Below are 27,953 nucleotides of genomic sequence, written 5' to 3' on the forward strand. Positions count from 1 at the left end.
ATCCATTCTCTATATAGACAGCAGTATCTAGATGACTGATTACATTTCCTACTGATCATCAGATGTGATCTGTATGATGAGGATGACATCAGAACTTAAAAAATAAATGGATAAAAAGGAGACAGTTAATCTTATTGTATACATCTTAGGTGCTATGAATATATCAAAAATCACTATTTGTAAGAAATCTCATTTTATTTTCAAGAGAAGCAGAAAAAGGTCTGTATCACAACTTCTTTACCTGTGAAGAATATAAATATCTGTCAAACAAGGGTTTTTGTAATTGTAGTAATAATTATCTTATTCACAAAAGGGTTTAATAAATGTTTGTGGAATGAAGAAATAAACAAATTGGTAAGCATACATATTAATGACTAATAAGATTATAAAGGTTGGGAAAAAGAAAAATGAAATTGAAAATTGGACATAACAATAATTGAGACCAAAACTAAAAGATGAAGTTTATAGTTATATCACAGTAACGTACTAAAAATTATTTTTTTAATTGCTTTTTAATCTGATAGTTTAATTATGGAATCCAGGTCATTTTTCGGCAAAGTGGTGGATGTCTTCCAAAATTTTGTGCTTTGAAATTTCTAATAAGTCACTCTCTGGCAGATATGTTTATGCAGTGTCATCTAGTCCTAAGAATCCACCCAATAATGTTCTGAACATTTATTTAACACCTACAAAGATTGATGCTTTTGAACTGTGGTGTTGGAGAAGACTCTTGAGAGTCCCTTGGACTGCAAGGAGATCCAACCAGTCCATTCTAAAGGAGATCAGCCCTGTGATTTCTTTGGAAGGAATGATGTTAAAGCTGAAACTCCAGTACTTTGGTCACTTCATGCGAAGAGTTGACTCATTGGAAAAGACTCTGATGCTGGGAGGGATTGGGGGCAGGAGGAGAAGGGGACGACAGAGGATGAGATGGCTGGATGGCATCACTGACTCGATGGACGTGAGTCTGAGTGAACACCGGGAGTTGGTGATGGACAGGGAGGCCTGGCGTGCTGCGATTCATGAGGTCGCAAAGAGTCGGACACGACTGAGTGACTGATCTGATCTGATCTGACCAAGAAAGATGAAGAGGGCATTGTTTTAAAGAACTCATCTAGAAGCTCAGACAGACATGTAATTGTAGCTTTTTCTCTCCTTTTTAACTTGGTTGATGCTTTTATATCATTCAAGTTTCTGCAGAGCTCTCACTCTTCAGAAAAGCAGTTTCCTTATATATGTGTGCTGATTCACCAGTGGCTAAACACAGTAATTGGGCTTCCCTGGTGGCTCAGAGGTTAAAGCATCTGCCTGCAATGTGGGAGACCCGGGTTCGATCCCTGGGTCGGGAAAATCCTCTGGAGAAGGAAATGGTAACCCACTCCAGTATTCTTGCCTGGAGAATCCACTAATTAATCTTTTAACTGTTTGAAAACAGCATTGTGTTTTCTTTAGAATGAATATGATAAAATCAGAAAAATGCACTTTTCTCACACAGGGCTTTAGAGTAAATAGGATGTGTATATATTTATATATACATGCATATAAGGGCTTCCCTGCTAGCTCAGATGGTAATGAATCTGCCTGCAATGCAGGAGACCCAGGGGCAATATGTGGGTCAGGAAGATCCCCTGGAGAAGGGCATAGCTACCCTCTCCAGTACTCTTGCCCTTCTCCAAGGGATCTTTCCAACACAGGGATTGAACCCACATCTCTTACATCTCCTGCATTGGCAGGTCGGTTCTTTACCACTAGTACCACTATTTTCTTTGGATGTTTTAGAGTTTTTAAACTTTTAACCCTACAAGGATCCGAAATTTTTGATTTTCTGTACCCCTTAAATTTTGCTTGCAATCCAGCCAATTTACTTCTGAGTTTGTCCCTGTCTTGTAGAATTTTTTTAAATGCAACCAACAGCTCCACAGCAAGCAACCTACACTGAGTTTCCCAACAGACTAAAGGCACAAACTCAGTCAGTACATTATCTTCATTCAAAATGACAACCGGTGACAGTTTTAAAATGTTTTATCACTGCATACCATCACTATCCTTCTAGAGTAATAATTTTCTCAATGCCCACTGGCTGCTCATGAGGCCAGTGACACATATTTGAGGTTTTCTGCTATGGTAACATCCAATTTGTGTATAACCGCAAAGCACAAAGCTTTACCTGCAACAATAAAACTTCGACCTCTCACAAAACAGTGGTGCAAAAACGTTATTTTCTCACACTCTCTACACACATATCCATTGAGGGTTACACCTGGCAAGAATGATGAGAAATCTGTTATTAGATTCTGGAATATTGTGCCGTGACAAAATGTTTTGATAAATTGTAACCTCCTATGAGTTTTCACTGTAGGACTTAGGCTAAGAAATAGCCTTTATTGCAAATCTAGAGGTAGACGGGGAAAAGTAAATTGGACTTAAACATTTCTGTTCAGAAATGGCATACATGACTTTTGCAAGTGGTTAATTGGCTAAAGCAAGTCACTTGGGCTTCCCAGGTAGCCCAGTGGTAAAGAATCCACCTGCCAATGCAGGAGACACAAGAGATTCGGGTTGGATCCCTGGATCAGGAAGATCCCCTGGAGAAAATGGCAACCTGCTCCAGTATTCACTCCTGGAAAATTCCATGGACAGAGGAGCCTGGTGTGCCACCATAACTGAGTGGTTGAGCACGCATGCGGGTTACTTGCAACTCCTGGGTTTGACAAGGCAGAAATGTATACTCTGGAAGTCAGAGGAGGAAATGTTCGTGACAATAATAAAAATGATCTACATTTCCTTGAAATTCACCCTGCCCCTCCATTGTCTCTCTCTCTCTTTTTTTTTTTTTTTATGGAATTCTTCCCTGGTCTTAAGGCAGTTTGCTGTATGTTCTAGGATACTTCTTTAAATTTATCTTCCACAGGACTAATTGTCAATAACATTTATTCTATTATTTTTCTATTTAGTTTAAATATTGCAATTGCAATTAATACCAATGGACTTATTTCTGTTCCCTTAATTGCTTCAGTTCATAGGTCCCCAAGAAAGGCAATGCCAAAGAATGCTCAAACTACCGCACAATTGCACTCATCTCACACGCTAGTGAAGTAATGCTCAAAATTCTCCAAGCCAGGCTTCAGCAATATGTGAACCGTGAACTTCCTGATGTTCAAGCTGGTTTTAGAAAAGGCAGAGGAACCAGAGATCAAATTTCCAACATCCGCTGGATCATGGAAAAAGCAAGAGAGTTCCAGAAAAACATCTATTTCTGCTTTATTGACTATGCCAAAGCCTTTGACTGTGTGGATCACAATAAACTGTGGACAATTCTGAAAGAGATGGGAATACCAGACCACCTGACCTGCCTCTTGAGAAATTTGTATGCAGGTCAGGAAGCAAGAGTTAGAACTGGACATAGAACAACAGACTGGTTCCAAATAGGAAAAGGAGTACGTCAAGGCTATATGTTGTCACTGTGCTTATTTAACTTAAATGCAGAGTACATCATGAGAAATGCTGGGCTGGAAGAAGCACAAGCTGGAATCAAGATTGCCAGGAGACATATCAATAACCTCAGATATGCAGATGACACCACCCTTATGGCAGAAAGTGAAAAGGAACTAAAAAGCCTCTTGATGAAAGTGCAAGAGGAGAGTGAAAAAGTTGGCTTAAAACTCAACATTCAGAAAATGAAGATCATGGCATCCGGTCCCATCACTTCATGGGAAATAGATGGGGAAACAGTGGAAACAGTGTCAGACTTTATTTTTCTGGGCTCCAAAATCACTGCAGATGGTGACTGCAGCCATGAAATTAAAAGACGCTTACTCCTTGGAAGGAAAGTTATGACCAACCTAGAGAGCATATTCAAAAGCAGAGACATTACTTTGCCAACAAAGGTCCGTCTAGTCAAGGCTATGGTTTTTCCTGTGGTCATGTATGGATGTGAGAGTTGGACTGTGAAGAAGGCTGAGTGCCAAAGAATTGGTGCCTTTGAACTGTGGTGTTGGAGAAGACTCTTGAGAGTCCCCTGGACTGCAAGGAGATCCAACCAGCCCATTCTGAAGGAGATCAGCCCTGTGATTTCTTTGGAAGGAATGATGTTAAAGCTGAAACTCCAGTACTTTGGCCACCTCATGCAAAAAGTTGACTCATTGGAAAAGACTCTGATGTTGGGAGGGATTGGGGGCAGGAGGAGAAGGGGACGACAGAGGATGAGATGGCTGGATGGCATCACTGACTGGATGGACGTGAGTCTGGGTGAATTCCGGGAGTTGGTGATGGACAGGGAGGCCTGGTGTGCTGCAATTCATGGGGTCGCAAAGAGTCAGACACGACTGAGTGACTGAACTGAACTGATAGGTGCCCAGTCTTATTTTATTGATGCTGTATTTCCTTGATCCTATTTAGACATAGATTTATATTTAAAATTTATTTTTTATTTCTTGAAATAACTTTTCTTAAATCAATATCTTGATCTTATCTTGTTGTGCTGTGCTCTGTTGCTCAGTCATGTCCAACTCTTTGCAACTGTATGGACTACAGCCCACCAGCTCCTCTGTCCATGGGGGTTCTCCAGGTAAGGAGGGTTGCCATGCCTTCCTTCCTGGGGCTCTTCCCAACCCAGGGATCGAACCCAGGTCTCCCACATTGCAGGCAGATTCTTTACCATCTGAGCCAGCAAGGAAGCCCAAGAACACTGGAGTGACTAGCCTATCCCTTCTTCAGGAGATCTTCCCAACCCAGGAATCAAACCAAGATCACGTGTATTGCAGGCAGATTCTTTACCAGCTGAGCTACCAGGGATGTCCCTTATCTTACTTGATCTTATCTTAAATATTTGGTGATATGGTCATTCATTTATCAATGAAAGCCAATGTTAAGCCTAGTGTGCTGCAGTTCATGGGGTTGCAAAGAGTCAGACATGACTCAGCAGCTCAACAGCAACAACAATGCTGTCAGTACAGGTAAATGAGGTAAGCTTTCTCTGCTGTCTGTCTCTGGGTCTGACCTCTTTCTTGAATTTGAGGGTAACTGAAATCTAACTAAGATCATGACATCCGGTCCCATCATTTTATGGCAAATAGATGGGGAAACAATCAAAACAAAGAGAGACTTTATTTTGGGGGGTTCCAAAATCATTGCAGATGGTGACTGCAGCCATGAAATTAAAAGATGCTTCCACCTTGGAAGAAATGCTATGACTGACCTAGATAGCATATTAAAAAGCAGAGACATTACTTTGCCAACAAAGGTCCATCTAGTCAACGCTATGGTTTTTCCAGTAGTCATGTATGGATGTGAAAGTTGGACTATAAGGAAAGCTGAGTGCCAAAGAATTGATGCTTTTGAACTATGGTGTTGGAAAAGACTCTTGAGAGTCCCTTGGACTGCAAGGAGATCCAACCAATTCATCCTAAAGGAAATCAGTCCTGAATATTTATTGGAAGGACTGATGTTGATGTTGAAACTCCAATACTTTGACCACCTGATGCAAAGAACTGACTCACTGGAAAAGACCCTGATGCTGGGAAAGATTGAAAACAGGAGAAGAAGGGGATGACCAAGGATGAGATGGTTGGATGGCATCACCAACTTATGGACATGAATTTGAGCAAGCTCCAGGAGTTGGTGATGAACAGAGAAGCCTGGCATGCTGCAGCCCATGGGGTCTCAAAGAGTCGGACATGACTGAGCAACTGAACTGACTGAAATCTGTGCAAATGTGTGAGGCATACTGATGGCCAAGACTCACTTTACATATAGGAATAAGCATCTGGGCTACTCTTTTCAACCGTTAAAATAAGGAAAAATTTGCCCAGGAAAGAGAACACCTTCATGTTTTTCTTTTTCTTCTTGGTACCTTCAGATAAGACTTCAAAATTTTGTGGATTTCTCCAATTTTTATTTAGCAAAGCAATACGAAAACATGAAGCATTAATTGTGGAGTCCTATCCCAAGGTCACAGGTGCAAGGCCTTGCACGAAGGCCACAGAAATGGAGCCTAGAACCAAGGTTGCCTCTGGAACTGATTGAGCTCTATTGCAACCATTACCAAATGTCCCCCTGACCTTACCAGCCAGCTTCCTGACCCCAAATTAGGCACAAATGCCCACCCCAGTAATTCTCACCCAATAATGCCCTAACCAATCACCTAATGCCACCATTACAGCAGAAATTTTCTTTATCATGAGGCTATAAAAATTGGCTACTAACCCATGAAAAGCATCAGCTCTCTCTTGAGCTGACCTGCTATTCAAATAGTGTTCCTTTGATTCTCCCCATTCTGTCAGGAGGTCAGCCTGCTGAGTTAGCAGCACCCTCATTGTCTATGCTCTTTGTTCTTGGTAAACTCACTCCTTTCTGCTTTACTCTGTGTCTGGAAATTCTTTTCCAACCCAAGTTCAGACTGCCATGACATTAATGAAGAAAGAAGTGTGAGACATGAAGGTCTCTGTATTTTACCTTGAAAACTCAACCCGATAATATTTGGATGAGAATACTAAAACTCCCTGGCCCCTTTACTTATACTGTACAATTAAATGACTAGGCAAAGGCCCTTACTCATTCTCCCAGGACAACATGATAATTTAGGGGCTAGATGAAAAATCTGAGTCATTCTGTTATTGTTGGGATGGATAATTTTACCAGAGTCTGAGCCTGGTAATTTAGATGTATAGTGGTAAATAAATGACTTCTAAACTTGTTGACCAAATCTTTTATATGTTTATTCTTTTCTCTTTATGTTTGGTATTTAAATGTCAAGTTACTGTATTTACATCATTGGGTTTGTGAGTAAACAGTGAAGGTTTGGTTGAAAGGGAAAAAAGGGAATTTAGAATGTTGAGGATGCAATTTCTTGCAGCAGCTAGGATAGCAAAAAATGAATGTTTAGACATAAAAATATCTTGATATCTGGCTATGGTCTGTCTTAGATGGATTACTTTTGTGGCTCTGACTCAGACTCATGTGCTTCTCAAAATCCCTTTTCAAAGGAGATTATTCCGTTTTTCTTGTTATGTACCAGATTCTTTTCTTTACCAATGGTCTGTTCCAGCTGTCATTGGCTCCACTCCATTACTGGATTATGTTTCTGTTTCTTCAAATCATTCTACTCTTCTATGATTTTATGACAGTGTTCTGTTTTCTGCAGTGCTGCATACCCATATGCCTGGAACATAGTAAGCATTTAATTCATTTCACTGAATAAATTAAAAATGCACAAATCAGGCAGCTAGTTGTACATGTAGTAATAAGTAGTTCCATAAATGTGCATTTTTCCAGAAGAGCAGAATCATAATTAAAACCACCTCAACATCAGTCACCAAACTCTTTGATGGTGAAGCCATTTTGTCATGCTTATTTAATTATACTGATGCTGGTCATACTGCTCTAGAAATTTGATGCCCAGATTTTGATTGATTCATGTCTTGCTGATGTACTGGGGGTTGGATTTTATCTTTGTGGATTTTTTATATTGAATTGATTATATTTTGCCATATATTTGAAGGCATTTTGCCATATATTTGCCATATATATGTTTGCTTCTATTGTTTATAATTATCAAGTGTCTACATCTTAATTAACATTTTAATTTTAAGATAATTAATATTTACTAAATCAATATTTGAGTTAAAACAACTAAGACAGACATAATTTAATTCCCACTTACTTTCCCAATTTATTTTTTAAGGATTTAAGATTTTCTTGGTTATAAAAAAAATAAAAATATAAAATTCTCTTGATTTTTTGATTTATCTAAGGAGGAAAAAGTAAATTAATGCAACCAGCTGTTAGACACAATGTATATTGCTATAGCTAGTAACATGCCCTGCTTTTTTAGTGAAAATTTCCAAGTATATTTTTTGCCTAAACCCTAAGTCATTGCAATACAAATTGATGACTCTGTTTAAAGAAATGATTATAAATCAATATATAATTAAATCTTTTCTTTATTCATGTTCTTCATCTGTTCATACTCTCAATGGGTGCATACACATATTCAGGAACATACTGAATCATGCTTGTAAGCTTGGATGGGTAGAGTCAGAATAATATAAGATCAGTGGGCATTTAAGAAAGGACAAAACATGCTTGAATTTTATGAGCTAGGAACACAAATTCCACAATAGTAAAGATTATTGTCTCTGAAGCCAGAATGCCTGGATTCAAATCTTGGCCCAATTACCTACTTAGTGTGAGACTGGGCAAGTCACTTAACTTCTCTATGTCCAAGTTAACTCCTCTGTGAAATAACATCTAACAGGTAATCGTGAGGATTAAATGAATAATATGTGTTGCTCAGAAGAGTGATTAGTACATAGTATACAATGCTAAGAATTATTTTTATCACTCTACCCGAAGGAATGTATTATGGTATTTGCAAAGGTGATAGGTAGGTAGGTAATGTCTCAAAGTTGAACTTAAGGATTATGTATCCTTTTCCATGGTTATTCCAAAAATATCCATTGGTTGAACTCTGCTACACGGGTAATTCAAAATTCTTTGAATTTTTAGGGGAAAGCATAGATTAAAAAAAATATAAATACTCTAGTCAAAAATTGTTGATTACTAATCTATTTGTCCCTTTCTAATGGAAACACTATTTCTTTCAGTTATCCAACCCTCAGCTAAGTAAACATCCATTATGCTTGAAAGGAAGTTGACCCCATCTTTATTAAGTGGATTTCATTTGTTTTAAAGATGATTCTATCCTCCATTCTCTCTGCAAGTGTTTAGCAACTAAGGTTTAAGTTAATCATCCTGTAGTACTTCCCTTAATTTTCTGTTGCTGCTGCTTAGTCTCTTCAGTCATGTCCAATTCTGTGCAACCTTATGGACTGTAGTCTGCCAGGCTCCTCTGTCCACGGGATTCTCTAGGCAAGAGTACTAGAGTGGGTTGCCATGCCCTCCTCCAGGGGATCTTCCTGACCCAGGGATCAAATCCGGGTCTCCTGCCTTGCAGGCAGATTCTTTACTGCTGAGCCACTAGGGAAGCGTAGTGTCTGATAAAACACCCAGGGAAGCTAAAATAGGTTTTTTTGTGTGGAATACTTGCCTGATGCTAAGACAGAGTCAAAATAATCATCAAAAAGACAGATAACAAGTATTGGCCTGAAAGTGGAGAAAAGATAACACTTGGGCCCGAAAGCCATATGGAAGTTATTGAAAAAATTAAAATCAAGACTACCATATGATTTGGCAGTTCTACTTCTGGGAGTATATCCAAAGGAAACAAAAACAGTAACACAAAAAGCTGTAGTTCCAGGTTCATAGTAGCATTATTTATAATAGCTAAGACATAGAAACAACTTAAGTATCCATCAATAGATGAACGGATAAGAAGTTGGGTATACACACACACATATTTACAGATACAATACATATAAAATATACATTATGTTCACATATAAATATGTACATAATATATTATATATATATATATTATTCAGCCATAAAATAAGGAAAGCTTAGCATTTGCAACAACATGAATGGAACTTGAAGGCATTATGCTAAATGAAATAAGTCAAAGAAAGACAAATACTGTATTAACTCATAAGTATAATCTAAAAAAAAAAAAAAAGCCAAAAAACCTCACTAAACTCATTGAGAAAGAGATTTGTGGTGAAAAAAGATATGGAATGGGGGTGGGGAATTAAAAGAAGAGACCAAAAAGTACAAAATTCAGTTGTAAGATAAATAAGTGCTAGATATGTAATATACAACATGATGACCATAGTTAACACTGCTGTGTTATATATAAGAAAATTGCTGAGAGTAGATCCTAAGAGTTCTCATCACAGTTTTTTTCTTTTCTTTTTATCCTATCTGTATGATATGATGGATGTTAACTAAACCTATTTTATGGTGGTGATAGTTTTATGATGTATTTAAGTTAAATAAGTATGTTGTACACCTTAAACTTAAACATATTTAAGTATGTCAATTATTTCTCAGTAAAACTGGAAAAAAAGAACTGATGAAAGTTCATTACATTCCTCTATACTTTCCTGTGTATAAAAATGCAGTGTAGAATTACCACAACCCTCCTGCTACTGTCATGAAGATGAAGGGGACACATGGAGAGGAGAGAGCAGAGAGAATAAAGGAAGTCAATCTAGACCCCTTACAGAATGACAACAGATTATTGACTCAGCTATAGACTTTTCCAGTTATGTGTTGTAAGATAACACTTTCTGTCTTCAAATTTGTTTTCTACTTTTGTTTATTGCAACTGACAGTACCAATGTACATACACATTCATATGCACTCTGTGCATTTATGTTTCAGAAGAAAATCTGTGATAGTTTTCATTTGATGACAAATAACAGAAAACCCAAGCAAAAACAAGCTTATTATGATATAAAAATCAATCAGATCACATATTTGGAAGTTAAGTGGCATGGTATACAGGAGAACTAATTTAATCAACCATCAATAAGATGGCTGACAAGGCTCCACACTTTATACTTTATACATGTGTACTTTAGATTTTATACATGTCCTGATATCAAGCATTATGATAATGTCTTTCTTTCAAATAAACTGAAACTTCTTTATTTAGGGGCATTCATTGAGCATTCACTTGTGTTTTATTGATATTATAGTTTCACCTCCTGGAGAGTGCTAATTTACTTACTAAACTTCAATCAGTTCTTGACTAGGGGAATGGAAGGGCTATGGCTAACTTTAACTATAAGCCAAAGTAAAACCCAATTGCATATACTGAGAAAAACACAGTATATACTAAACTACTTTCAATTCAAAAAAGTTAATAGCGGCTAGAGAAAAGGAAAGATATAAGCATCTGAATGCAGAGTTCCAAAGAATAGCAAGAAGAGATAAGAAAGCCGTCCTCAGCCATCAATGCAAAGAAATAGAGGAAAACAACAGAATGGGAAAGACTAGAGATCTCTTCAAGAAAATTAGAGATACCAAGGGAATATTTCATGCAAAGATGGGCTCGATAAAGGACAGAAATGGTATGGACCTAACAGAAGCAGAAGATATTAAGAAGAGGTGGCAAGACTATACAGAAGAACTCTACAAAAAAGATCTTCACGACCCAGATAATCATGATGGTGTGATCACTCATCTAGAGCCAGACATTCTGGAATGTGAAGTCAAGTGGGCCTTAGTAAGCATCACTACGAACAAAGCTAGTGGAGGTGATGGAATTTCAGTTGAGCTATTTCAAATCCTGAAAGATGATGCTGTGAAAGTGCTGCACTCAATATGCCAGCAAATTTGGAAAACTGAGCAGTGGCCACAGGACTGGAAAAGGTCAGTTTTCATTCCAATCCCAAAGAAAGGCAATGCCAAAGAATGCTCAAACTACCGCACAATTGCACTCATCTCACACGCTAGTAAAGTAATGCTCAAAATTCTCCAAGCCAGGCTTCATCAGTACGTGAACCGTGAACTTCCCAGATGTTCAAGCTGGTTTTAGAAAAGGCAGAGGAACCAGAGATCAAATTTCCAACATCCGCTGGATCATGGAAAAAGCAAGAGAGTTCCAGAAAAACATCTATTTCTGCTTTATTGACTATGCTAAAGCCTTTGACCATGTGGATCACAATAAACTGTGGAAAATTCTGAAAGAGATGGGAATACCAGACCACCTGACCTGCCTCTTGAGAAATCTGTGTGTAGGTCAGGAAGCAACAGTTAGAACTGGACATGGAACAACAGACTGGTTCCAAATAGGAAAAGGAGTATGTCAAGGTTGTATATTGTCACCCTGCTTATTTAACTTATATGCAGAGTACATCATGAGAAATGCTGGACTGGAAGAAGCACAAGCTGGAATCAAGATTGCCCAGAGAAGTATCAATAACCTCAGATATGCAGATGACACCACCATTATGGCAGAAAGTGAAGAGGAACTCAAAAGCCTCTTGATGAAAGTGAAAGTGGAGAGTGAAAATGTTGGCTTAAAGCTCAATATTCAGAAAATGAAGATCATGGCATCCGGTCCCATCATTTCATGGGAAATAGATGGAGAAACAGTGGAAACAGTGTCAGACTTTATTTTTGTGGGCTCCAAAATCACTGTAGAGAGTGACTGCAGCCATGAAATTAAAAGATGCTTACTCCTTGGAAGGAAAGTTATGACCAACCTAGATAGCATATTCAAAAGCAGAGACATTACTTTGCCAACAAAGGTCCATCTAGTCAAGGCTATGTTTTTTCCAGTGGTCATGTATGGATGTGAGAGTTGGACTTGAAGAAAGCTGAGCACTGAAGAATTGATGCTCTTCAACTGTGGTGTTGGAGAAGACTCTTGAGAGTCCCTTGGACTGCAAAGAGATCCAACCAGTCCATTCTGAAGGAGATCAGCCCTGGGATTTCTTTGGAAGGAATGATGCTAAAGCTGAAACTCCAGTACTTTGGCCACCTCATGTGAAGAGTTGACCATTGGAAAAGACTCTGATGCTGGGAGGGATTGGGGGCAGGAGAAGGGGACGACAGAGGATGAGATGGCTGGATGGCATTACTGACTCGATGGACGAGAGTCTGAGTGAACTCCGGGAGTTGGTGATGGACAGGGAGGCCTGGCGTGCTGCGATTCATGGGGTCACAAAGAGTCAGACAGGACTGAGTGACTGAACCGAACTGAACAGAACTGAATATTTAGTGAGTGTGTAGTGTATTTCAGACACTACTGTAAGGATTTTGCATTTATGTTGTCATTTAGTCCTCACAGAAAACTGCAATTTAGGTATTATTATGTCTTCTTTTCAAAAAAGAGAAAAATAAGGGACAAGAAGGATGCAATCATTGGACCAGGTCACACAGTTTGCAAATGTCATGACATACACCTATATTCCTATCCAGTTGCAAAGACCGTGCTCTTTTTTACTAGGCCAAGTATATTTCTGATACTCACAGAAATGGAAGAAGATAAGCTACAGAACATGATGAATGAGAGTTCATTCTGCCCCTTGTCATTTACTGTAAATCAGTTTGGTTGAAATCAACAACTATTAGCACAGTACAAGTACGATGTGAACAAGTTCATGGAAGGGAGAGCGTATCTGTATCATTTGGAGAGTAGAGCTATCAAGACTTGGCTATTGCCTAAGGGGCAAGATATTCACTGCAGATGATACTCTGGAATTGCTCTTTGAAGGAGATACCCCCAGTTTAAGAATTCGGCTTTAATTTTCATGAGACATTAGGACTGTGGCTTTTTTTTAAATAAATAAGAAATAGAATGTCAGATATATACACAGTATGGAAAAGTACAGAATAATCACATAATGGCCTTAACAAACAAAAGGTCTATGATGAAGCTTTTGTTTGATAAAAAATTCATTAAAATTAAATTGATAATCCTATTTAATGATGAAAATATTTAACATAAGCATTGTGAGAAGAACATAGAATGGTGAAAGATAAAATTATTTCTATGATGACCAAAAATGCAGCCCAGCCATATATAAAAACTTGTGTGAAACCTCATGTTCTCCAAGGGAAATACACAATAAATATGCTGCTGAAACTATGTTCTCTTCTCAGTAAACATTGTGTGTCTGTATGTGTGTGTGTTCATGTATTTTTTTCACTAAATAAAAATTTGTGTGAAACTTCACCTTCTGCAAGAAAAACATACAATAAATATACCGTTGAAGCTATTTTCTTTTTTCTGTAGATACCCTGTGTCTGCATGGGTGTGTGTGTGTGTTTGTCTTTTATTCACTAGGAGAAAGGGTGTACCTCTTGATAACACTAAACTGGGCCCTACACATACTTTAGCAACTAATTTCCTATGGTTTTATCTTAAACTACAATTATTTTAAATCAAGAATGGACTGGCATATATCAGCATACCCAGAATGCAAAATCGGAGCTTCTTCGGTTCTAGGGATACTCGTTGGTTTCACACATGGAAACTGAGGCTGTGTAAACTGGGTGAAAAATTGAGTAAACAAAGTTAATGGATTTTTTAATGTAATAATAGAACTTTATATATAATAACAAAAGTGTCTCTGATCCTGATAATTATTGAGCCTCCTATTTGCCTACACTGCGGGAGACCTGAGTTCGATCCCTGGGTTGGGAAGATTCCCTGGAGAAGGGAAAGGCTACCCTCTCCAGTATTCTGGCCTAGAGAACTCCATGGACTGTATAATCCATGGGGTTACAAAGAGTCAGATACACTGAGCGACTTTCACTTCACTATCTGAGAAAAGAGGATTATTCATGGAGAGTCTCTTTGCTTTTCTTTTCTGTTGGCTTACCAGTGGTATCTGTGGCAACAAAAACAGTGTTCCATTAAGATCTCCCTTCAAGATAGAATGTGTTGTGAGGAATAAAGTTAGTTGTGAGTCTAGTCAAAGCTATGATTTTTGCAAACCATAGTCAAAGCTCTGGTTTATGGTTCTTCTCATCAGGTGGCCAAAGTATTGGAGCTTCATCTTCAGCATGAGTCCTTCCAGGACTGATTTCCTTTAGGATTGATTGATTTGATCTCCTTGCAGTCCAAGGGACTCTCAAGAGTCTTCTCCAACACCACAGTTCAAAGCATCAGTTCTTTGGCGCTCAGCTTTCTTTATGGCCTCTTACATTCATACATAGCTGGAAAACCATAGCTTTGACTGGAAAAACCATAGCTTTGACTAGACAGACCTTTGTTGGCAAAGTAATGTCTCTGCTTTTTAATATGCTGTCTAGGTTGCTCATAGATTTTCTTCCAAGGAGGAAGCATTTTTTAATTTCATAGCTGCAGTCACCATCTGCAGTGATTTTGGAGCCCAAGAAAATAAATCCTTTCACTGTTTCCCCATCTATTTGTCATGAAGTGATAACACCGGTTGCCATGATCTTCGTTTTTTGAATGTAGAATTTTAAAGCAGTCTTTTTACTCTCCTCTTTCACTTTCATCAAGAGGCTCTTTAGTTCTTATTCGCTTTCTGCCATAAGGGTGGTGCCATCTGCATATCTGAGGTTATTGATATTTCTCCCGGCAATCTTGATCCCAGCTTGTGCTTCACCCAGCCCAGCATTTCACATGATGTACTCTGCATATAAGTTAAATAAACATAGGGACAATATATAGCCTTGTGGTACTCCTTTCCTAATTTGGAATCAGTGTGTTGTTCCTCGTCCAGTTCTAACTATTACTTCTTGACTTGCATACAGCTTTACTAGGAGACAGGTAATGGGGCCTGGTTTTCCCATCTCTTTAAGAATTCCCACAGTTTGTTGTGATCTACACACTAAAAGGCTTTAGTGAAGTCAATGAAGCAGAAATAGCTGTTCTTTTTGTGGGAAAGATGTTTTTCTAAACATAAAGAAAATTGATTACAAAAATATACTGTTACTAAGATATAGGAACTTCTGCACTTCAAAAACACGGTCATGATTTCTAATTCAGGTTGTGAGTACCATGATAACATCTTTTAATGGAGAATCACCATATTCTTCCCAATTGCATTGGAGAGATGGAAGACTGACCTCAGAAGGGCAAAGTGATCTTCCAGAAAAATGAATAAATCTACAGAAATTAAGACAAACATTCACAGTTTACACAGTTTTACATCTTGCAACAAATATCAGGTATTAAAAGTACTTCATCGGTGGTATTAAAAAACAGCCATGGGATTTCTCTGGCAGACCAGCAGTTAAGACTCTGCTCAAAATGCAGGAGGTGAGGGTTTGATCCCTGGTCTGGGAACCAGGATCCCACATGTCCCCACATGCATTGCAATGCAGCCGAAAAAACACAAAGACAATCATAACCTCAAACCACAAACCATGGGACACGCTTGCCAAAACTGTAAAGCCTAGACTGAGATGAGGAACGTATTGAACATTATTGCCTTTAAACTTTAGTAAAGTACAGATTCTCCATAAGTATCATCTTCATGGAAGGCATATGTGAGTGTAGCTTGATTAGAGATTAGATCTAGTTCAGTATAGTCTTAGGTTTTAGATAGAATGTCCAGAAAGTAACTCAGTTAAAATAACTACATAGGGAAACTAAGAGAAAAATTAAGACGATAAGCAACTTCTTTTATTTAGGATTTGGATGCCTAACTCCAGGATACGACAGAGTGTGAAGTGGAGTGAAAGAGGAAGAGCCAGATCATCAAACAGATGGTCTGGGCCTGAACAGGAATTGCTATGAGGCCCATGAGTTTCTTAAACAAGACTTGAGGGGGATTATGTCCCTTGTACAAAGAGCGTTATCAGATACAAAGAAAATGGAAGGGTGTGTGTTCCAGAAAATAAGTGCTCTCTGTGCTTTATTTCCAATTGCCTCTCTGTACATTGTATTTTCTGAAGACCATTGTTAATTCAAAGATGAATCTTAATGGGAAATAAACTAATAAAATTTTGATGCATTAAAACTGCTAATCATAAAAAGAATAGACACATAATCAAAACATAAACATCATGCACCTCAAGAAAAATGCTTACATAAAAATATAGGGAGACATTAGAAATTATCCTTCAAAATCCCAAAATAATGAAAGAAAACTTTTTTTTTTAGTAGTAAAGAACTGAAAGAAAAGTCTTAAGATAGCAGAAGACAATACATCAGTGCAAAAGAAAAGTTTGTGAATAGAGCATGGGGAAGAAGTGGGAGTGAATTAAAATATTTAAGATACTATGGAAACAAAAAAAGATAAAGTAAAATGGTTGAAAAGAATGTCAGAAATATGTGGGTAGCTTTGAGCCAAAACACATAATAAAAGGAAAATCCTTACTAATTAAATAGGACTACAAAACATTAAAAATATAGTAACAAAAGACATCTGGACCACACAGAATTAGTGCTTTTGTCGAGAACAGAATACATACAATATAAAAATCTATTCAAATTCAAATAATAGGTGAGAATTCTGAAACAAAGACTGAAATCTGTAGATTTGTGGAGCATGCTATTTACCAGGGAAAACTGATAGAAAAAAACAAGCACCAGACATGTCTTGAGGATTTAACATCCTTAATAGATGGTATCCAGACAGACAGGAGCAGCCTCTTATGCCAGAAGACAGTGTTTTCTAGCTAGTAAATGATGTCTACAAATATGAGAGATATGAAATATAACCCCAGGCTTTTTCTTAGGTAAATGTTCATCATATTAACAGCAGCAGATAGAAGATCACAGTGTCTAAGAATTTTAGCAAATTTAGTGTCAAATAGACAAACAAAAGTATTCTGCAACAACCAGTATAGCAAGCACAGTACTTTAGAAACTCCCTTGAGGAGATGGGAAGAGAAATTGTTGGGAGTAATTTTAATCCTTTTAACTACAAAACTGAATTCAGTTATAGTAACTATCAGTTTAGAAAGAAAGTATTCAATATGAACATAAGTATATTAATAACATAAATCAAAGGAGTAAGAAAAAGAGACATATAAATGTACATTATATCATCTTTCCTAATAGTAAATAAAAGCTATATTAATTGAAACAATTTTTTTAAAAGCCAGAAAATGCCAATGATTCCATAAATCTTTGAAAGAGTATATGGAGTCTTTGTTTTACTGTTATTGTATATTATCTACGAATTTCAAAAATTTCAAAATAAGTTGTGACAAAATGTGAAAATCATTTAAATAAAACTCCAATCACTTCAAGTTTTCATTGTATTTCTAAATCTTAACTTTAGAAGAATATTTTAGGAAAAAAAATGTCATTTTTGGTAAGGAAGGAATTGCCTAGTTCTAAAAGTTTTATGGAAATTTGGAGTTATACACAATTAAAATTAAATATAATTTTATTAAGACTAAAATACACCTCTAAAATTAAATCTGTATTTCTTTCTCTCTAGAGAGTTATCTGGAATAATGCTGATCAAATATTACAGATGTTTCTAGTAATTAGAATTTGGATGATCTTTCTTAAAAAGACTATCTCATATTGCTGAAAAGCATGATTTTTTAAAATTAAATAATATGTAAGTAAAGTTTTATACACACACATGCACATATTGATAAACTGTCAGAAATATAATAGCAGTGAGAGGATACACATTTTAGACTTTGAAAAGCATTTTTTATGATTTGGAAAGTACCTTTATTAAGTTTGTTACATGTTCAGCTACTAAAGGACATACCTTCTTTTCAACTAACAACAACAACAAAAAAGAATTAAAATTATAAATGTCAAGATTTAATATAACAGAAAAATTTAGGAAAAATTATCACAAACATGACAGGAAATGGGTTTCCTTAGCATTTAAAATTTCATCATATTATAAAGAAAATATACGTTGGTGAAGAATATAAGACATGAATAAAAAGTTAGAAAGAGTAAAAAAGAAAATAATTGTTAAATATTTTATAAGCCCTATAGTACTTAAAGAAATTGAATATAAAAATGACGACACAGCACCTTTGATTTGGGCTACTTAAAAAATTTCTTAAAATAATGGTGCACTAAGATGACCCAGCGGGATGGTACGGGGAGGGAGGAGGGAGTGGGGTTCGGGATGGGGAACACGTGTATACCTGTGCCGGATTCATGTTGATGTATGGCGAAACCAATACAATATTGTAAAGTAATTAACCTCCAATTAAAATAAATAAATTTACATTAAAAATAATATTTATTTATTTATTTATGGTTGTGCTGGGTATTCATTGCTGCATGGGCTTTTCTTTAGTTGCGACAAGCAGGGACTACTCTGTAGTTGCAGTGGGCAGGACTCTCATTTCAGCGGCTTCTCTTAATGCAGAGCACGGGCTCTCGGCCATGCAGCCTTCAGTAGTCGCGGTATGTGGGATCAGGGGTTGTGGCTGCTTGGCTCAAGAGCACAGGCTCAATAGTTGTGGTGCCCAGAGCGCAGTTGCTGTGTGCCATGAGGGCTCCTCCCTGATCAGTGTTCAAAGCCCTGTATCCTGCATTTGACATGCCAATTCTTTACCACTGAGCCACCAGGGAAGCCCCTATTTGGGCTATTTTTAAAGTGAGAATTAGCAAGTTTTAAGTTAGATTAGAAAGACAATCTTCATTACCTTCCCACTAGTCTTAACATTGGAACAGTGTTAAGGAAAAATTTTTTCCAGCACAGTAGATTCTTTCAAAAAATATTCTTTATTACAATGTGTTTCAAAAATATGACTTCTAGGAATTTATCCTAAGGGAAAAAAAAAAAAAAACCTAATAGACACTGATACTGTTGGAGGCATTGTATGAAATAATGGGAAAAGGATGGACTCTCGAGCAAGGCTGCCGGAGCTCACATCTTATGACCGCCTCTTCCTAGCTGTGTGAACATCACTGTGCCTCAGTTGCTCATCTGGCAGTAAGTATAGCCACAGGGTTGTTATGAAGGTTAAATCAGTCCAAGTGGAAATGTGGTAAGAAGATCTAGTGCTAGCTGTTATTATATGCAAATATCCCATATTCATATTTTTAACAGCGAAAGTTATAACAAACTTAATGTTTAAAGATACTGGAATGATTAAATACATTATAGTCCACATATGTTGGTGATGGGCAGGGAGGCCTACGTGCTGCAGTCCATGGGGTCGCAAAGAGTCGGACACGACTGAGCAACTGAACTACTACTACTACCACCGCATACTGCATTCTGAAACCACTGTAAGGGCTTCAGTTAATAGAAAATAGTAAGAAAATTTTAAAAATATAAACATTCAAATCCTTTATTAATTCTAGAAAAAAAACAGGAGTTACACATGAGAGACATGATTATAACATTCAACATGTCTATGTATAATGTAGATAATCTAGGTATAATGTAATCTAAGTATAAAGTAGATACTAGATATTGAACTAATCAAAAGTGCAAATTAACTAAGGCATATCTTGGACATATTGTGGGCTTGGTTTCAGATCACTATAATAAAGCAAATATTGCTATAAAGCAAGTCACACTAATTTTTATGGTTTCCAAGTGCATAAGTTATATTTACAGTATTCTGTAGCCTAACTGTGCACTAGTATTGGCTAAAACAAATGCACATACCTTAGTTAAAAGTGCTTTATTGTTGAAAAATGCTAACCATCGTGTGAACCTTTGGCAAGTTTGTGCTGGTGGAGGGTCTTGCCTTGTGATGACTACTGAATAACCAGGATGGTGGTTGCTGAGGGTTGGGCTAGCTTTGTCAATTTCTTAAAATAAGACAACAATGAAATTTGCCACATTGATTGACTCTCCATTTCATGAATGATTTCTCAACAGAATGTAATGATTTTGACAGCATTTACCTACAGAACTTCTTTCAAAATTGGAGTAAGTCCTCTCAAAATCGGCCACTTCTTTATCAACAAAGTTTATGTAATATTCTAAATCCTTTATCGTCTTCTCAACAACCTTCACAGCATCCTCATCAGGTGTAGATTCTATCTCAAGAAGCTACTTTCTTTATGCATCCCTAAGAAGCAACTCTTCCATTTCCTAACATTTTCAGATTGCAGCAATTCACTCTTATCTTCAAGCTCCACTTACAATTTTGCTTCTGCTGCTATTTTCACCATGCCTGCGGTGTTTTCACCATGCCTGCAGTTACTTCATCCACTGAAGTCTTGAACATTTCAAAGTCATCCATGAGGGTTGGAATCAACACCTTCCAAACTCCTACATAAAGCTGACATTTGGATCTCTTCACTAATGTTCTTCACAGAGTCTGAAACGGTGATCCTCTTCAGAAGGTTTTCAATTTACTTTGCCCAGATTCATTGCAGAAATCACTATCAACCACAATGGCAGCCTTACAAAATTTCAAGAATTAGATTTGAAACTCAAAATTACTTATAATCCATGGGCTGCAGAATGGATGTGTTAGCTGGCATGAAAACAATATTATCATTATATATCTCCATCAGACCTCTTGGGTGACTAGCTGCATTGTCAGTGAGCAGTAATATTTTGAAAGGAGTCTTTCAAAACTGAAGACATGGTGGAAAAGCAGCAGAAGCATAATTATAATTGGAGCCTGAAGATGAGACTGAATTGCTGCAGTCTTACAACAACAAACAAACAAAAAAGGCCCCCAGTCGTGTCTGACTCTTTGCAACCCCATGGACTACACAGTCCATGCGATTCTCCAGGCCAGAATACTGGAGTGGGTAGCCTTTCCCTTCTCCAGGGGATCTTCCCAACCCAGGGATCAAACCCAGGTCTCCCACATTGCAGGCAGATTCTTTACAAGCTGAGCCACAAGGGAAGCCCGATTCCACAAGGGAATCTTACAATAAATGTTAAAAAATGAAGAGTTGCTTCTTGTGGATAAGTAAACTAGTTTCTTGGGATAGAATCTTCACCTGGTAAGGATGCTGTGAAGATTGTTGAGAGGAATCTTTCGCAATAGGAAAGAAATCTTTTCTGAACGGTCTCAACTTTAAATATTCAATGAACCGTGTTGCCAATAGATGTGCTGTCATCCAGCACATCTATGTGTTTCATTTATAGACAAGGCAGAGTAGGTTTAGCATAAATCTTAAAGGTCTTAAGAGTTTCAAATAGGTAAATAAGCATTGGCTTCAACTTCAAATTCCCCACTGCATTAGACCCTAACAAGAGAGCCAATCTGTCCTTTCAAGATTTTTTTGATTTTAAATTAATTTATTTTTAATTGAAAAATAATTACTTTACAGAATTTTGTTGTTTTCTGTCAATCCTCAACATGAATACCTCAACATAGGTATTACTTTGCCAACAAAGGTCCGTCTAGTCAAGGCTATGGTTTTCCCAGTGGTCATGTATGGATGTGAGAGTTGGACTGTGAAGAAAGCTGAGCACCAAAGAATTGATGCTTTTGAACTGTGGTGTTGGAGAAGACTCTTGAGAGTCCCTTGGACTGCAAGGAGATCCAACCAGTCCATTCTGAAGGAGATCAGCCCTGGGATTTCTTTGGAAGGAATGATGCTAAAGCTGAAACTCCAGTACTTTGGCCACCTCACGCGAAGAGTTGACTCATTGGAAAAGACTCTGATGCTGGGAGGGATTGGGGGCAGGAGGAGAAGGGGACGACAGAGGATGAGAGGGCTGGATGGCATCATGGACTCGATGGACATGAGTCTGGGTGAACTCCGGGAGCTGGTGATGGACAGGGAGGCCTGGCATGCTGCGATTCATGGGTTTGCAAAGAGTCGGACATGACTGAGTGACTGAACTGAACTGAACTGAACTGATACATATATCCCCTGCCTTTCAAACCTCCAAGCTTTGAAGCCAGGCAGTGACTTCACCTCTTTTGCTGTGAAAATCTTAGGTATTATTTTTCCCAATATAAGCTGGTTTCATTGTTTATCTTAGCTAGATCTTATGGATAACTTGCTGCAGCTTCAACAACAGCATTTGCTGCTTTACTTTGTACTTTTATGATATGAAGTTGGCTTCTTTCCTTAAACCTCATGAAGAAACTTCTGTTATCTTCAAACATTTCTTCTGCAGCTTCCTCATTTCTCTCAACCTTCAAAACATTGAAGAGAATCAGGCTCTTGTTCTGGATTAGGCTTTGGCTTAAGGGAATATTGTGGCTGGTTTGATCTATCTAGATCACTAAAACTTTCTCCTTATCAACCATAAGGGTGTTTCACTTTCTTATCACTTGCGTGTTCACTGGAGTGGTACTTTCTATTTTTTTCAAGAACTGTCCCTTTGCATTCACAACTTGGCTAACTGTTTGCTTCAAGAAGACTAGGTTTCTGCCCATCTCAGCTTTGGACATGACTTCTTTACCAAGCTTCATCATTTATAGCTTTTGATTTAAATTTGAGAGACACGTCACTCTTTTCCTTTCCTTTGAACACTCAGAAGCCACTATAGGGTTATTAACTGGCCTAATTTCAGTATTGTTGTGTTTCAGGGAATGAGTAGGCACAAAGAGGGAAAGAAATGAGGGAAAGGCCAATGGGTAGAGCAGTCAGAACACATACAACATTTATGGATTAAGTTTTCCATTTTATATGGATGTGGTTCATGGTGTCTCAAAACAGTCAACAGTAACATCAAAGATTTCCTGGTCACAAATCAAGGTAATAAATATAATAACAATGGAAACATTTGAAATATTGCTGCTGCTGCTGCTGCTAAGTCACTTCAGTTGTGTCCGACTCTGTGCGACCCCATAGATGGCAGCCCACCAGGCTCCCCCATCCCTGGGATTCTCCAGGCAAGAACACTGGAGTGGGTTGCCATTTCCAGTTACCAAAATGTGACACAGCAAATGCTATTGGAAAAACTGAGCCGATAGACTTGCTTGACACAAGGTTGCTACAGAATTTCAATTTGTAAAAATAAGCAGTATCTTCAAAGAGCAGTGAAAAGAGGTAAGCTTGTATGTTGGAAAGAAGGATACTTAAGTAAGATGCAATTAAGTGGGAGAAACTAAATCTACATCTTCCACAGTGGTAAGTAAAGCTTACAATGGGAAATCAAAAAGTAAAAAATTAAGCTTGCTATTCACAGAGTATAAAATGTATTCATCAGTATACAATAAGACTAATGCAGCATTAATAAGGCTCTTATTTACCACTCTCATGCCAGGACACCCTGTCCTAAGTACTTTTCTGAATTTATTTCTGCAAAAGTAGAACAAAGGCCAATTATCTAGACACTTCTGAATAGCTCAGGCTAACAGACCCTTAGATCAATTATGGGTCATATTTGATGGGCCCTAAAACAGAAATAAACACAGCATGCTTAAAAAACCGAAAGAAGGCTCATGTGGTTTGTGCACTATGAAATAAATTTTATAATACAAAATTCAGAGGCTATTCAGGTGTGTGATGAGAATAAAACTTTCAAAAGATAGCTGAACACTACTTTATGACGTCTGTTATGTGAGTGAAAAATCAGTATGTATATATTATTGCAGATTATCATTAGGTACAGACAAATTAAGCCTCATGAATACAGGAATTATGGATTGAAACTGTAGGGAGAACCATATATTTCTTTTTTTTTTTTTTTAGTATTCCTAAACTCAGCCAAAATATAGAAACTTATGCTCCTTGAGAAGTAGTGGCAAGAAAGAACCTTCCTATCCTTCCATGTCATTCTCGCATACCTACATTGATTGCTGAATCTGCAAGCGGTATTGTGGCATGCAGAGCTCCAACTTCTTTCTACCTCTGTGCTCCATGAAGTAAGTGAACTTAGGTTACAGGTCATGCTAGACTGGAGTTCTGCCTGACTTGCTCCTGGTTCTTAGGGTCTCATTTAGTCTAGAGAAAACCTTCATGCCTCATGTAGCTGCCTAAGAAGTTACAACAAAAGATGTAGAATAACCCAGCTGACACCTACATAATATAAACTGCTGGATTAGAATCTCTATAGCAAAAATCCAAAACAGAACAGCGTAAAACAGAAACATTCAAAAGGTCTTCTTGGTATAGTTTTTGCCATGTATGCTCATGTCATAATCAAAGGGTTAATTTGAATTTCCAAAGAAAACAAAATTTTCTAAACCACTAAATTTTATTATGTACCTACGAAACAACTTGCATGACAAGAACTTCCTATAAATTTTGTACTCTATATCCCTGAGAGATTATTCAATTTAACTCAGTTTTTGTTCGATTGTTTTCTTGTATTGTCCTCAGCCATTCGTTGAAGTCTTATGTACCATCACAATTTGGTTACCATAACCAGGAAAATACATTGTAGGATGCATTGGGCCCATACATAGAGAGAAGCATGTATAGTGTAAGTAGCAGAAATCCTAGGAATCCTTACCTTGGGCCTGCAGGAGGTGACCTAAGGGCAAAGCTTGTTAAAGGCCCAGATGCTAACTGTAAAGTTAGCAGCATTGAAGATGGATTTGTCTTGTAAGTAAGAATTCCAGGAATTATTAGGAAATGGGATTCTGTTAAGACTCAGATATTCTAAAAATGTTTTTCCTTAATGCCTGAACATTATATAAAATTGTGAATTTTGAGTTCTGCAAAATGTGACTAGAACAAAAGTTATATTAATTAGTTTGTATTCATGATATTCCCTACTCAAAGAGAATATTGCTGTTACCAGATTAATATTTCTTTTTCTCCTCTCCCTGAAATTAAAAAGATTCTAGCTTATTAAAGATTGACTAAATTGACTTTCATAATAAAAGACAGGAAAGAAAAGGAAGTGGAGGAAAAGAAAAAAAAATATTTGTTGGGGATGGAGGAAGAATGATGACTATACATGTCATCATTATAGGAAGGGTGTTGTAAGGGGAATGTTATAAATATTGATGAGAATGATACATTTTGATTCTCTTCAGAATCCTCTGAAAAATATAAGCCAGTGGTTTTCAACTGTCTTGAAAATAGTTTAGTTGCTGAACTGTATCTGCTTGACTTCTAAATGATTTGGACACACCTACTAATCTAAGTAACATTGCATCTGTAAATCAGTAGATAAATTTATTTATACCTATAGATAGCTAACTCTATTTCACTTTAGCAAAATATTCATAAGCATTGCTATAATATATACAGGATGGAAACTGAGAAACAGCTCAGCAATAATTTTTCTAACAACATTATTGCCACCAATCTCAAGCTGATTAATTTATCCAATACTTAGCCATGCATCTCTACAAATTTTTCTTACTTAAGAATCCTTGGAACAGTATGTTGTATTTTTATGCTTTAAGTTCTCTTGATACTGAAACTGGATTTGCCTTTCAGGAATCATCTGGTAACTTTGGGCTATAGTAATTCTAAGCCATCTTATGCATTCTATAAACTAATAAGCTACTAAAGAAAATTCTCATATACAAAATTTTGAAGCCAGCTGCTTTCCATTTTCATGTTTCATGTACAAACTTGCTTACAAGGCACCAAAATAGAATTATGTGACTCATAAGGAAATACTTTCTCATATTCTGAAGACTGTTAGAAAATAGTCATTGACCATGGCCAACTTATTTTCTTGGAGAAGGAAGACAAATTCATGAAGTAATATAGCTCATGTGAACTTTTGGTTCACACTTTTCTAGAAACAAGACTTTAAAATATATATTACTCTAATACCACCTCAGAGCTAAGTTCTTTTCTGCAATCTGGGTTAATTCACTGCTTATCTCTTGCTGCATCATTTCCAAAATTGTTTAGATTCCTATTTAGCTCGACTGCTTATATGTGAATACAGTTACTATTGCTGTACCTTCAAGAAAGACCTTGCCATTTAGTTGCAATTTTAGCTGACAGCCTCCGGCTGTTAGTGCCTGAAGGATGGGCCTCACTTTCAAGCCAAGGTCAAGTACTCCCAGAGTAGCTCCCTGTCAATGACTGGGCAGAATGAGGACAGCAGAGCCTGGCGATTTCTGCAATGAAAGACTTACCTGATGTGCCAGCTGTGCTCCTGAGTTATCCTTTGGGTTGACTAAGATTGTCATAAGTGCGTTATAATCCGAGTCTCTCTCTGCCCAGTCCTGCTTCCTATGATCCTGGGGGTTATCTCTCACTAAATCTCTTACACTACTAACTTCATTTCAGCATCTGACCAGAGATTATGAAAGACTCCATACATCCAACTTCAAAAATACATGTCTGAACCTTATTTGCACAGTTGATGATGTGAGAGGAAAGAACTTTGGACTCATAGCCAGAGGTTATGGGTTTAATTCTTGTTGCCTACATTTTCTAACTTTCTGCCTGGCGAAATCATTTAACCTGTCTAGTAATTAGTGTCTTCATCAGTAAAATAAGTAAATATCTCCTTGTCCAGATGATAGTTTGAGGCTAAAACGAAAGCATGTATGGTGATGGGATTTTGAGAAATGCTCTAATACTTGTGTTTATTCCCTGGCGGCTCAGATGGTAAAGAATCTGCCTGCAATGCAGGAGACCTGGGTTTGATCTCTGGGTTGGGAAGATCCTTTGGAGAAGGGAATGACAAGCTATTCTTGCCTGGAAAAATCACATGGGCAGAGAAGCCTGGTGGGCTACAGTCCATGGAATTGCAAAGAACTGGACATGACTGAGTGATTAACACTAATAGTGTTGAGTGAAGCAAATGATCATCAAACTGTAACTTGTTGTTTTCAGATCTCACTCTCATCCCATCCTGTCAGTATTTTTGTCCTTAAGGTATTAGAGAAATGGATCCGTTCATACACTGACACTCATCATGCTTTAGAAAATATTATTTCTCCAGTCTTTTAAGGCATAGTGGGTATATTTCCAGGTCATCATTTGTACAAAAATGTCCAAGCAGAGTGACAAAGTGCTGAGAAATCAAACATGAATAATATAGGATTTCTGCACTTACCTTTCTCCAAGTCTAGTGAGGAAATCTGCAAAGTCGACAGTCACAGACGAACTGTCAGAAAGAGAAGTAGGTACATAAGCTACCATGATAGCACAAGGAAGTGTGCTTAGTCACTCAGTCGTGTGTCTGACTCTTTGTATCCCCAAGGACAGTAGCCCACCAGGCCCTTCTGTCCATGGGGATTCTCCAGATAAGAATACTAGAGTGGGTTGCATGACCTTCTCCAGGGGATCTTCCCAACCCAGGGATCAAACCCAGGTCTCCCGCATTGCAGGCAGATTCTTTACCATCTGAGCCACCAGGGAAGCCTGAGGGAAGCACAAGGAAGGATTGATAATCTTTCAGGGGTCAGGGTGATTATATTAAGGAGGTGATATTTAATCTTAATGTGAATGCATCACCCCAACAAAAGCAAACTGTGGAAAAAGGAGATAGGTGAACTGGCATTTACAAAGGGCTGGAGTTATAATAGAGCAAGATTCTTTCAAGTAATTTAATTTCTTATATACATATATAATGTTGGTATATATGGTGTTTGCATAGGACAGAAAGCCACAAGTATAGGGGAGAGATGGGAGTATAATGAAGCAATAAGGTGATCAGGTCATGGGCCTCTTATACATTACACTAAACTTTGAATCTGATGGAATGGAAAGCAGAGGACAGTATTTTTAAGAGATAAGATTAGCTTTTTTACACTGAAATAATTTTACTCTGAAAGTAGCATAGAGATGAGATATACGTGGGGGATGAAGAGATAAAAACTATAATTATGAAATC

The 27,953-nt window shown here is 37.5% G+C and overlaps 1 pseudogene; it reads right to left on the bottom strand.

The window, feature by feature from the left end:
- Positions 1-20,026: 20,026 nt before the first annotated feature.
- LOC106700551 (tigger transposable element-derived protein 1-like) lies at positions 20,027-27,259 on the bottom strand (annotated as a pseudogene).
- Between the last annotated feature and the right edge of the window lie 694 nt (positions 27,260-27,953).

Source organism: Bos mutus, chromosome 2, assembly GCF_027580195.1.
Source record: "Bos mutus isolate GX-2022 chromosome 2, NWIPB_WYAK_1.1, whole genome shotgun sequence".
Lineage (NCBI taxonomy): Eukaryota > Metazoa > Chordata > Mammalia > Artiodactyla > Bovidae > Bos > Bos mutus.